This window comes from Trachurus japonicus, chromosome 8, assembly GCF_045865225.1.
Source record: "Trachurus japonicus isolate A0001 chromosome 8, Traja_1.0".
NCBI lineage: Eukaryota > Metazoa > Chordata > Actinopteri > Carangiformes > Carangidae > Trachurus > Trachurus japonicus.
The window spans coordinates 30,089,856-30,101,973 of record NC_140914.1 but is presented as its reverse complement, the minus strand read 5'-3'; the positions used below and the strand labels follow the sequence as shown (position 1 = coordinate 30,101,973).

Here is a 12,118-nt window from a genome sequence, read left to right as displayed (position 1 = left end):
TTTGCGCTGTCATTGCCTCCGGTCCGCGGAGCCAACGGCTGTCGTTTCTGTTATCTTTTTTTTTTTTTTTTAATGATACATACTTAATACCGACCAAGCTAACGTGAGATAATTGACAGAATACAATGATATTAGCGATATATTTACCTTTCGTGGGGAAAGACAACTTGAAGTCCCGTCCACTTGACGTCGTCCAAATGACTCGAGCCGGTAATTTTTGAATGACAGTAAAAAACGTTCTGCGCCTGCGCGCGCCGGCCGGCTGAATTTTGGAGAAGCGGCATCGTGATTGGCTGTCAGAAAGATGGAGATGGTGGACCGCGATTGGTCGGTCCCAGCAATTTTGGAGAATAGCCGCTGTGATTGGCTGAGAGCAAAGATGGAGAAAGATGGAGATGGAGCGACGTGATTGGAGGAGATTATACAGACTCTCCCCCCCCAGCTACCGCTAGCCGGGCCTTCTTCCAAGGAAAACACCTCCCTTCAAAACGAAATACTACGTTATACAACACACTCATGATACTTAGCACACTTTAGTACCCTGAAAGCTCCACCAACACTGGTGTAGTTCTTAGCTAGTATGGCTGGGGCTGTGCATTTCCAAAAGAACTCCAACCACCTATGTAAGGCTTGACCATACTGAGAGTAAGAACCTTTGACAAATTTCACCACAAGATCAAGTCATAAATATGGAGTCTAATTTGCACTCGTGCTAACATCCAAGATATTCCACTACCTAACACCCATTTTAGCCGCTGTATCATGTTTTCCATCTCAGTTGTATTATAAGAGCCCATAGAGTAAATCTTCACTGACAGCAAGTTCACTTGCATGTCCAAACACAGACATTGTTTTTGGTTTAAACAAGTCAGTTTTTGTTTGTAGACCCATTGGATGAGAGGTGGCACAAAAGTCCCCAACCAAAAGCACATCCTTCGAGCCGGAGTTGAACCAGCGACCTAAGGATAACTGTCTTGTTAACCTACAGTCCTCCGCTTTACCAACTGAGCTATCGAAGGGACAGCAGGGTGCTCAGTTGCTCCGCTTTTGCATTCAACAGTGGCTTAACAAAAATATGCTGCTCAATTGTTCCGCTTATACAGTGGCTTAACAAAACTAGGCTCAAAGAGCCAACAACCAGGGAGAGGCTCAAGGTCAAAGGCCATGATGAGTGATGACCTCCCTGTGACATTGTGGTCCAAGGGTCAACATTGAGGGGGGCCAGCTAATTCATTGCGCAACATGGACAATCAACACTTTTAGGTCAAGACCTCAAGAGCGAAAATCGGAGGATGGACAATGGAAGAGAACACCTTTGTATTCATGTCAGCTTGACTGACTGACTAGAGAAAGCTGATCACGTCCAAGTATGGAGAACTCCCTGGTTTGAAGCTGTCAATTGGCCCCAACAAAAAGCACATCCTTCGAGCCGGAGTTGAACCAGCGACCTAAGGATAACTGTCCTGTGAACCTACAGTCCTCCGCTCTACCAACTGAGCTATCGAAGGGACAGCAGGGTGCTCAGTTGCTCCGCTTTTGCATTCAACAGTGGCTTAACAAAAATATGCTGCTCAATTGTTCCACTTATACAGTGGCTTAACAAAACTAGGCTCAAAGAGCCAACAACCAGGGAGAGGCTCAAGGTCAAAGGCCATGATGAGTGATGACCTCCCTGTGACATTGTGGTCCAAGGGTCAACATTGAGGGGGGCCAGCCAATTCATTGCGCAACATGGAAAATCAACGCTTTTAAGTCAAGACCTCAAGAGCTGAAATGGGAGGATGGACAATGGAAGGCCTTTGTATTCATGTCAGCTTGACCGACTGACTAGGGAAAGCTGATCATGTCCAAGTATGGAGAACTCCCTAATTTGAAGCTGTCAATTGGCCCCAACAAAAAGCACATCCTTCGAGCCGGAGTTGAACCAGCGACCTAAGGATAACTGTCCTGTGAACCTACAGTCCTCCGCTCTACCAACTGAGCTATCGAAGGGACAGCAGGGGGCTCAGTTGCTCGGCTTTTGCATTCAACAGTGGCTTAACAAAAATATGCTGCTCAATTGTTCTGCTTTTACAGTGGCTTAACAAAACTAGGCTCAAAGAGCCAACAACCAGGGAGAGGCTCAAGGTCAAAGGCCACGATGAGTGATGACCTCCTTGTGACATTGTGGTCCAAGGGTCAACATTGAGGGGGGCCAGCCAATTCATTGCGCAACATGGAAAATCAACACTTTTAAGTCAAGACCTCAAGAGCTGAAATCGGAGGATGGACAATGGAAGGCCTTTTTATTCATGTCAGCTTGACCGACTGACTAGGGAAAGCTGATCATGTCCAAGTATGGAGAACTCCCTAATTTGAAGCTGTCAATTGGCCCCAACAAAAAGCACATCCTTCGAGCCGGAGTTGAACCAGCGACCTAAGGATAACTGTCCTGTGAACCTACAGTCCTCCGCTCTACCAACTGAGCTATCGAAGGGACAGCATGGTGCTCAGTTGCTCTGTTTTTGCATTGCACAGGCGCTCAAGGTAAAAGGCGAGGGTTGCTGCTCTAAATCTTTGACATTTTGACTAATGAATGGTGAGCTCCCTGTGACAAGCTTGTGTGATTTTTGCTGTGCATTTCTCAAAACTGCAAACACTAAGTCTTAACCCTATTGAGATGAAGAGCATTTTAACAACTTCAAACACATGTAAGGAGTGTAACCGGCACTGAACTCTTCAATGTGCTAGCATTCAAGCAACTTAAGATGTATTGGAGCTCTTTTATTGCATACCAGAGTACCGAGAACTTGTTCCATGAGAGATGGTTCCTTTGGAGCTCTCAGACCAGTTGGTTTGTTCTCTTCCTCTAAGCCTACAACGCCCGACGTGGGGCTCGAACCCACGACCCTGAGATTAAGAGTCTCATGCTCTACCGACTGAGCTAGTCGGGCCTTTTTCAGGATGGAAATACCTCACCTCAAAACAAAATGCTTAATCAACACATTTGTGACAGTTAAATATGCCTTAGTATGGTAACCTGACCAGAGCCAATCAAATAAGCTGAGGAGAATAGAACATGAGTGATTTCCCTGATTGCTGGAGCTCATGGGCAGATGAACAAAAGTCCTAGGACTCCATGCCGGCAGATCCAACGCGGAACTCAAACTCTCATGGTCCTGAAAGAGCCTCATGCTCCACCAACGCTCTTGCAGTATCTTAGCAATTATGACTTTTGCTCTACTCTGATAGATATTGCTGATATTAAGAGTCTCTGATTGACCACACGTGAAGGAGCCTTTTTTGAGCCAACTTCTTCATTGGGTTACTCTTTGGACTCTGCATCAGTTGTGTCCAGAGAACCCCTTTTGCAGCACAGAGAACAGTTGATAATTGTACTTTTTTGCCCCTTTTAAAATCCTACCACGCCCAACGTGGGGCTCGAACCCACGACCCTGAGATTAAGAGTCTCATGCTCTACCGACTGAGCTAGCCGGGCCTTCTTCCAAGGAAAACACCTCCCTTCAAAACGAAATACTACGTTATACAACACACTCATGATACTTAGCACACTTTAGTACCCTGAAAGCTCCACCAACACTGGTGTAGTTCTTAGCTAGTATGGCTGGGGCTGTGCATTTCCAAAAGAACTCCAACCACCTATGTAAGGCTTGACCATACTGAGAGTAAGAACCTTTGACAAATTTCACCACAAGATCAAGTCATAAATATGGAGTCTAATTTGCACTCGTGCTAACATCCAAGATATTCCACTACCTAACACCCATTTTAGCCGCTGTATCATGTTTTCCATCTCAGTTGTATTATAAGAGCCCATAGAGTAAATCTTCACTGACAGCAAGTTCACTTGCATGTCCAAACACAGACATTGTTTTTGGTTTAAACAAGTCAGTTTTTGTTTGTAGACCCATTGGATGAGAGGTGGCACAAAAGTCCCCAACCAAAAGCACATCCTTCGAGCCGGAGTTGAACCAGCGACCTAAGGATAACTGTCTTGTTAACCTACAGTCCTCCGCTTTACCAACTGAGCTATCGAAGGGACAGCAGGGTGCTCAGTTGCTCCGCTTTTGCATTCAACAGTGGCTTAACAAAAATATGCTGCTCAATTGTTCCGCTTATACAGTGGCTTAACAAAACTAGGCTCAAAGAGCCAACAACCAGGGAGAGGCTCAAGGTCAAAGGCCATGATGAGTGATGACCTCCCTGTGACATTGTGGTCCAAGGGTCAACATTGAGGGGGGCCAGCTAATTCATTGCGCAACATGGACAATCAACACTTTTAGGTCAAGACCTCAAGAGCGAAAATCGGAGGATGGACAATGGAAGAGAACACCATTGTATTCATGTCAGCTTGACTGACTGACTAGAGAAAGCTGATCATGTCCAAGTATGGAGAACTCCCTGGTTTGAAGCTGTCAATTGGCCCCAACAAAAAGCACATCCTTCGAGCCGGAGTTGAACCAGCGACCTAAGGATAACTGTCCTGTGAACCTACAGTCCTCCGCTCTACCAACTGAGCTATCGAAGGGACAGCAGGGTGCTCAGTTGCTCCGCTTTTGCATTCAACAGTGGCTTAACAAAAATATGCTGCTCAATTGTTCCACTTATACAGTGGCTTAACAAAACTAGGCTCAAAGAGCCAACAACCAGGGAGAGGCTCAAGGTCAAAGGCCATGATGAGTGATGACCTCCCTGTGACATTGTGGTCCAAGGGTCAACATTGAGGGGGGCCAGCCAATTCATTGCGCAACATGGAAAATCAACGCTTTTAAGTCAAGACCTCAAGAGCTGAAATGGGAGGATGGACAATGGAAGGCCTTTGTATTCATGTCAGCTTGACCGACTGACTAGGGAAAGCTGATCATGTCCAAGTATGGAGAACTCCCTAATTTGAAGCTGTCAATTGGCCCCAACAAAAAGCACATCCTTCGAGCCGGAGTTGAACCAGCGACCTAAGGATAACTGTCCTGTGAACCTACAGTCCTCCGCTCTACCAACTGAGCTATCGAAGGGACAGCAGGGGGCTCAGTTGCTCGGCTTTTGCATTCAACAGTGGCTTAACAAAAATATGCTGCTCAATTGTTCTGCTTTTACAGTGGCTTAACAAAACTAGGCTCAAAGAGCCAACAACCAGGGAGAGGCTCGAGGTCAAAGAACACGATGAGTGATGACCTCCCTGTGACATTGTGGTACATGGGCCAACATTGAGGGGGGCCAGCCAATTCATTGCACAACATGGAAAATCAACATTTTTAGGTCAAGACCTCAAGAGCTGAAATCGGAGGATGGACAATGGAAGGCCTTTTTATTCATGTCAGCTTGACCGACTGACTAGGGAAAGCTGATCATGTCCAAGTATGGAGAATCTATGTGGTTTGAAGCTGTTAATTGGCCCCAACGAAAAGCACATCCTTCGAGCCAGAGTTGAACCAGCGACCTAAGGATAACTGTCCTGTGAACCTACAGTCCTCCGCTCTACCAACTGAGCTATCAAAGGGACAGCAGGGTGCTCAGTTGCTCTGCTTTTGCATTCAACAGTGGCTTAACAAAAATATGATGCTCAATTGTTCGGCTTTTACAGTGGCTTAACAAAACTAGGCTCAAAGAGCCAACAACCAGGGAGAGGCTCAGGGTCAAAGAACACGATGAGTGATGACCTCCCTGTGACATTGTGGTCCAAGGGCCAACATTGAGGGGGGCCAGCCAATGCATTGCACAACATGTAAAATCAACATTTTTAGGTCAAGACCTCAAGAGCTGAAATGGGAGGATGGACAATGGAAGGCCTTTGTATTCATGTCAGCTTGACCGACTGACTAGGGAAAGCTGATCACGTCCAAGTATGGAGAATCTCCCTGGTTTAAAGCTGTCAATTGGCCCCAACGAAAAGCACATCCTTCGAGCCGGAATTGAACCAGCGATCTAAGGATAACTGTCCTGTGAACCTACAGTCCTCCGCTCTACCAACTGAGCTAACAAAGGGACAGCAGGGTGCTCAGTTGCTCCGCTTTTGCATTCAACAGTGGCTTAACAAAAATATGCTGCTCAATTTTTCCGCTTTTACAGTGGCTTGACAAAACTAGGCTCAAAGAGCCAACAACCAGGGAGAGGCTCAAGGTCAAAGGCCACGATGAGTGATGACCTCCCTGTGACATTCTGGTCCATGGGCCAACATTGAGGGGGGCCAGCCAATTCATTGCGCAACATGGAAAATCAACATTTTTAGGTCAAGACCTCAAGAGCTGAAATCGGAGGATGGACAATGGAAGGCCTTTGTATTCATGTCAGCTTGACCGACTGACTAGGGAAAGCTGATCACGTCCAAGTATGGAGAATCTCTGTGGTTTGAAGGTGTCAATTGGCCCCAATGAAAAGCACATCCTTCGAGCCGGAGTTGAACCAGCGACCTAAGGATAACTGTCCTGTGACCCTACAGTCCTCCGCTCTACCAACTGAGCTATCGAAGGGACAGTATGGTGCTCAGTTGTTCCGCTTTTGCATTCAACAGTGGCTTAACAAAAATATGCTGCTCAACTGTTTCGCTTTTACAGTGGCTTAACAAAACTAGGCTCAAAGAGCCAACAACCAGGGAGAGGCTCAAGGTCAAAGGCCACGATGAGTGATGATCTCCCTGTGACATTGTGGTCCATGAGTCAACATTGAGGGGGGCCAGCCATTTCATTGCGCAACATGGAAAATCAACACTTTTAGGTGAAGACTTCAAGAGCTGAAATCGGAGGATGGACAACGGAAGGCCTTTGTATTCATGTCAGCTTGACCGACTGACTAGGGAAAGCTGATCACGTCCAAGTATGGAGAATCTCCCTGGTATGAAGCTGTCAATTGGCCCCAACGAAAAGCACATCCTTCGAGCCGGAGTTGAACCAGCGACCTAAGGATAACTGTCCTGTGACCCTACAGTCCTCCGCTCTACCAACTGAGCTATCGAAGAGACAGCAGGGTGCTCAGTTGCTCCGCTTTTGCATTCAACAGTGGCTTAACAAAAATATGCTGCTCAATTGTTCCCCTTATACAGTGGCTTAACAAAATTAGGCTCAAAGAGCCAACGACCAGGGAGAGACTCAAGGTCAAAGGCCACAATGAGTGATGACCTCCCTGTGACATTGTGGTCCAACGGCCAACATTGAGGGGGGCCAACTAATTCATTGCACAACATGGAAAATCAACACTTTTAGGTCAAGACCTCAAGAGCTGAAATCGGAGGATGGACAATGGAAGGCCTTTGTATTCATGTCAGCTTGACTGACTGACTAGGGAAAGCTGATCACGTCCAAGTATGGAGAATCTCACTGGTTTGAAGCTGTCAACCAGCCCCAACGAAAAGCACATCCTTCGAGCCGGAGTTGAACCAGCGACCTAAGGATTGATTGATTGATTGATTTATATCTTTATTTCGATCATGTAAACGACAGTGTAAAAAAAAATAAAAAAAATAAGATAAAATAATAATATAATAAGTGAACAGAAAAAATGTATACACAACATCTCATAAACAACGCAGTTTACATGAGCGAAAAGGAGTAGGAAGAAGTATAAACTTATCTAATCCTACCCCTATAATTTTAACTATATGTTCTAATTAAACATTTTACACATTACACATTTTAATCCAAATAGTAAGTAAGCAAACACCTTGTGTGAATTATTCAATGTACCTCTGGAGAATCATTTCTTTATGTCTCTTTTTAAACATGATTACACTCGAAATGTTTTTGATTTCAGTACTCAGATTATTCCACAGTTTTACTCCACAAATGGTGATACAGAAACTTTTCTTTGTTGTGCGAGCTCTACCAACCTTTAGATTTGATTTCTCTCTTAAATCATAACCTTGCTCTCTTTCGTGAAACATTCTCTGAATGTTTCTTGGTAGCAGATAGTTCCTTGCTTTATATAATACTTGGACTGTTTTATGCTCCACCAAATCAAACAATTTTAGAGTTTTAGATTTCCAAAATAAGTCATTGGTGTGTGCCCCATAATCAACCCTGTGAATAATTCTCATTTTTGTATGTGTTTCCCCATGTCTCCGTACAGTACTCTAAATAAGGAAGAATCAGTGAATTGTACAGAATATAGAGTGATTTATGATCTAGGACATGCTTTGCTTTTACCAAAACTGAAATGCTGCGAGACAGTTCAGATTTGATATGTTTAATGTGAGGTTTCCAGCAAAGGATAACTGTCCTGTGAACCTACAGTCCTCCGCTCTACCATCTGAGCTATCGAAGGGACAGCAGGGTGCAGGGTTGCTCCACTTTTGCATTGCACAGTCTGCGCTCAAGGTAAAAGGTGAGGGTTGTTGCTGTAAATCTTTGACATTTTGACTAATGAGTGGTGAGCTCCCTGTGACTAGTGTGATTTCTGCTGTGCATTTCCCAAAACTGCAAACACTAAGTATTAACCCTATTGAGATGGAGACCATTTTAACAACTTCCACCACATGTAAGGAGTGTAACCGGCACTCAACTCTTCAATGTGCTAACATTCAAGCAACTCAAGATGCGTTGGAGCCCTTTTACTGCATACTAGAGTACAGAGAACTCGTTCCATGAGAGATGGTTCCTTTGGAGCTCTCGGACCAGTTGGTCTGTTCTCTCCTTCTGAGCCTACGACGCCCAACATGGGGCTCGAACCCACGACCCAGAGATTAAGAGTCTTATGCTCTACCGACTGAGCTAGTCGGGCCGAAAACACGTCACCTCAAAACAAAATGCTTAATCAACACATTGGTGACAGTTAAATATGCCTTAGTATGCTAACCGGACCAGAGCCAATCAATAAGCTGATGTGAACAGAACATCAGTGACTTCCCTGATTGCTGGAGCTCATGGGCAGATGAACAAAACTCCTAAGCCGGCAGATCTCCTCATCACTCCAACGCGGAACTCAAACTCTCATGGTCCCGAAAGAGCCTCATGCTCCACAAACACAAACACGTGTAGCCCAGTGACTGCACCAGACCATGGCACAGATACCAGTTCAGCCAGCCGCCCAGTGACTGTCAGGGACTGTGGTAGGCCTCCCCAACCCTTCCTCAGGACAGCCGGAACTTCAGACCAGCCGGTAATGTTGTGAGGAATTTGTGACATTCATGTCCATTGATGAATCTGATTTACAAATGTCTGACACTGAGTCCCCTCTAGAAGACTCAGATTTAGATAAAACTTACATCCCCACAAAAGACAGACAGGAAGAGACTGAAAGCTCTACCAGCAGAGAAAGTGGGCAAGAGGAAGTACTGGCAGTGAATCAAGTATCTGAAGATATTGTGGAGCAAGAAGAACACAATAGACCTAAGAGGAAAAAGGTGTCAATTACAGAAAACTAAATTTGGAAAACAGACAGCTAACGGCGTGTTCCCACCAAACGCGATGAAAGCGATGTAATCGCGTGTCAAATGAGATCCCGTCGCGCTACACGCTCCAGTTTTGACGCTGGTCCTATATGCAAAAAAAAACTAAACATTTCTTTTTTTTTTTAAGTATATTTTTTGGCTTTTTTGCCCTTATTCGATAGCACACAGTGAGATAGACAGGAAAGGGGGAGGCAGAGAGAGGGGGAATAACATGTGGGAAAGGTCTGCCTGACGCAGGACACGAAGCGGGGACGCCTGCGTCGAGGACTGCAGCCTCTACATGGGGCGGCCACTTTAACCACTGCGCCACGCACCGCCCCAAACAATAACATTTCTTCCGCCATTTCATTCTCTTGTCGACCATGTCTGAGATAACCACCATCGCTGCACTGTACCTGCTCTGGAGAAGTTCCCAGCTTCGTCTGCGGGCTAGGCGCCGACGGCGGCATGCTACCCTACGGAGGTGGTGTGAGCTCGGCGAGTTCCACCGTCGCCTGCAGGGGGGCCGGCTCTCCATTCCGACACACCACTGTTCCGAGCCCCCCCACTCTGAAACCCCACTGTTCAGAACATCCCCCTGAAACACCGCTGTTCCGAGCCCCCCCACAGCTGTCCATGGTGCTGAACCGGCTGACGTTGTTTACACGCATGGCTTGTCTGTGAAACGTGTGCTGCTCAGAGACTTGGCAGATCTGTCCCACTTGCTTTCTCCCCTACTCCGTTGAGGGAGATCTTCCACAGAGTAAAAGAAATACCCTTTTTTTTTTCTCTTCCCCGCTCCGCTCGAGCGCGGCTGAACCCGGCTTGAGCCCAAACGGGCGCGAGGCTGCTGCAGCTGCTCTTGCTGACAGCAGACTGAGGGAGAGAAAAAATAAATTTTGCTTTGGTTGGGTTTAGGCAATGAAGAAAGGAGTTGGTTAAGTTTAGTAAAAAGCCCAGGTAGAGGCTAGACAGGCCAGAAGCATAATGAACGTTAATTATGCACATGATCCGTTTGATCCCAAAAAGGAAAAAAGGATCTATGCGCAGCCTCCATTTCCTTTCTGATTGCATCCGTCTGTCCGTTCGGAGTGGGGGGGTTTCGGAATGGAGGGTTTTCCCCAATAGCCTTTTCGGAATAGTGGGGTCTTTAGAAAAAATAGAAACCCCCCCTATTATGATGAATGGAAGTCTGTTTTCGCAATGGCAGGGTTTCGGAAAGGCGGGGTGTAACTTCCGAGAGGGGACAGGAACAATCATATAGCTCTGGGTGAGCGGTCACGGCAATGATTAATTTCTCCTCCTTTCTTCATTCTGGTAGTTTGAGTGGCACCAAGGGAACACCTTGTGCGTCTTCACGCGAATCCCAGCGCGATGAACACTTCAAATCATGTCTTTGCATTGACTTTGTATGTAATCTTGCGTCATCGCATTTGGTGGGAACACGCCGTTAGAAAAGTGTACAAGGGGAAAAAGAAAGTGTGGCGAAACACCATTGATGTTATTCGCAGTCCACGCTCCATAGGAGACAGATGTCATCATGGCTGCAATTGACCTTTCGCAAAACCCCGCCCCCGAACGGTCATTGTCCAATCAGACATCATAGCAACCGTTACTATGTAAACAAGGTCCGTCAAGCTTCAGACCTCCGACAAGCAAAGTGTATTGTCGGACAGTAGTTACCTGAAGAGTTTGGCTGGGGGAGTCGTGTTCTTTCCCTTCTCAAAGCTGAAAACACAACAGGAGAGGTGCCTACAATGGGTCAAACCGTGTGGAAGCCCCCCAGCCCGACCCTTCTCCCACTCCCAGCTTGTCATGAAAATAAACAAGCATAGGCTACATCTGCTCCAAGGTAAGCTAGCAGGACTAGGGCTGTATTCGAAATCACTCTCTACTACAGCGTTTCCTCTAGGATTTTCTTTTAGGGTGGGGGGGGGGTGATCTGACCTTACAACTTTCACTTTCACCACGCACTGCTGCATGCACGCTTCTCTCTCTCTCTAGCTCTGTGTGTGTGAATAACAAACAGCGCTATGAGGAGATGAATGAACGGAAGACATGCAGCGGTGTATTTGCGACAATTTAAAAAAAAAAATAGAAGGAGCTGTATGTATGAGGAAACACTGTAGCCTACTATAGTGTACTTCCACAGATTGAAACCTCTCGGTGGGGAGAAAAAAAGAAAAGAAGAAGCTCTGGTCTCGGTCCGCGACACAAACACCACGTCCTGTTACCCTATTCTCTTGCAGATGCGCCACATGATGCAATTTATGAATCGATAAAAGCCATATTTTGATCATCATTATGTTGACATTGTGACCACGCAATTTTGTAGTGGTGTCAGAATGTTTAGTGATTATTAATATTCATAAATATAGCGCTCATATGCCTCTGAGACTCTGATGCCTCAAGACGCTCAATATAAAAACACTGTTGACACAAGGGCAGCGTCGAGAAGCTTGTCGGGCTAGCAACTGTAACTAAGGGGGGCGGAGCTTTTACGAAAGGTCAATTAGGGTCAAATCAGAAACAAGCAATGTGGGAATATTTCTGATGAATAAAGGCAAAAAATCTTAACAGATTTTCGGAGGATGACCTGGGAGCAAAGGAAGGTTTTCGTGTTGTCACAGGTTGAATCATGTCCTACAAAACGACAAACGACAGGTGGCCCATCTTGGAAGAACCTAACAAGTACAGACTGCAGGTCAATAACAAGCAGGTACCAGTTTGCCAAACAATCTTTCTGTCCACACTCATGGA

General features: G+C 46.0%; 12 non-coding genes across 12 annotated transcripts; all 12 read right to left on the bottom strand.

Annotated features, from left to right (window-relative positions):
* Positions 1 to 931: 931 nt before the first annotated feature.
* Positions 932 to 1,019, bottom strand: trnay-gua (transfer RNA tyrosine (anticodon GUA)). The gene is given in 2 exon segments: positions 932 to 967; positions 983 to 1,019. It is a non-coding gene; the product is annotated as a tRNA-Tyr (tRNA).
* Positions 1,020 to 1,420: 401 nt separating this feature from the next.
* trnay-gua (transfer RNA tyrosine (anticodon GUA)) lies at positions 1,421 to 1,508 on the bottom strand. Its single transcript is given in 2 exon segments — positions 1,421 to 1,456; positions 1,472 to 1,508. It is a non-coding gene; the product is annotated as a tRNA-Tyr (tRNA).
* Positions 1,509 to 1,904: 396 nt separating this feature from the next.
* On the bottom strand, positions 1,905 to 1,992 carry trnay-gua (transfer RNA tyrosine (anticodon GUA)). Its single transcript is given in 2 exon segments — positions 1,905 to 1,940; positions 1,956 to 1,992. It is a non-coding gene; the product is annotated as a tRNA-Tyr (tRNA).
* A 396-nt stretch (positions 1,993 to 2,388) lies between these two features.
* Positions 2,389 to 2,476, bottom strand: trnay-gua (transfer RNA tyrosine (anticodon GUA)). The gene is given in 2 exon segments: positions 2,389 to 2,424; positions 2,440 to 2,476. It is a non-coding gene; the product is annotated as a tRNA-Tyr (tRNA).
* A 384-nt stretch (positions 2,477 to 2,860) lies between these two features.
* Positions 2,861 to 2,933, bottom strand: trnak-cuu (transfer RNA lysine (anticodon CUU)). Its single transcript has one exon. It is a non-coding gene; the product is annotated as a tRNA-Lys (tRNA).
* A 472-nt stretch (positions 2,934 to 3,405) lies between these two features.
* On the bottom strand, positions 3,406 to 3,478 carry trnak-cuu (transfer RNA lysine (anticodon CUU)). Its single transcript has one exon. It is a non-coding gene; the product is annotated as a tRNA-Lys (tRNA).
* Positions 3,479 to 3,951: 473 nt separating this feature from the next.
* Positions 3,952 to 4,039, bottom strand: trnay-gua (transfer RNA tyrosine (anticodon GUA)). The gene is given in 2 exon segments: positions 3,952 to 3,987; positions 4,003 to 4,039. It is a non-coding gene; the product is annotated as a tRNA-Tyr (tRNA).
* A 401-nt stretch (positions 4,040 to 4,440) lies between these two features.
* trnay-gua (transfer RNA tyrosine (anticodon GUA)) lies at positions 4,441 to 4,528 on the bottom strand. The gene is given in 2 exon segments: positions 4,441 to 4,476; positions 4,492 to 4,528. It is a non-coding gene; the product is annotated as a tRNA-Tyr (tRNA).
* A 396-nt stretch (positions 4,529 to 4,924) lies between these two features.
* On the bottom strand, positions 4,925 to 5,012 carry trnay-gua (transfer RNA tyrosine (anticodon GUA)). The gene is given in 2 exon segments: positions 4,925 to 4,960; positions 4,976 to 5,012. It is a non-coding gene; the product is annotated as a tRNA-Tyr (tRNA).
* Positions 5,013 to 6,379: 1,367 nt separating this feature from the next.
* trnay-gua (transfer RNA tyrosine (anticodon GUA)) lies at positions 6,380 to 6,467 on the bottom strand. Its single transcript is given in 2 exon segments — positions 6,380 to 6,415; positions 6,431 to 6,467. It is a non-coding gene; the product is annotated as a tRNA-Tyr (tRNA).
* A 397-nt stretch (positions 6,468 to 6,864) lies between these two features.
* trnay-gua (transfer RNA tyrosine (anticodon GUA)) lies at positions 6,865 to 6,952 on the bottom strand. The gene is given in 2 exon segments: positions 6,865 to 6,900; positions 6,916 to 6,952. It is a non-coding gene; the product is annotated as a tRNA-Tyr (tRNA).
* Positions 6,953 to 8,636: 1,684 nt separating this feature from the next.
* Positions 8,637 to 8,709, bottom strand: trnak-cuu (transfer RNA lysine (anticodon CUU)). Its single transcript has one exon. It is a non-coding gene; the product is annotated as a tRNA-Lys (tRNA).
* Between the last annotated feature and the right edge of the window lie 3,409 nt (positions 8,710 to 12,118).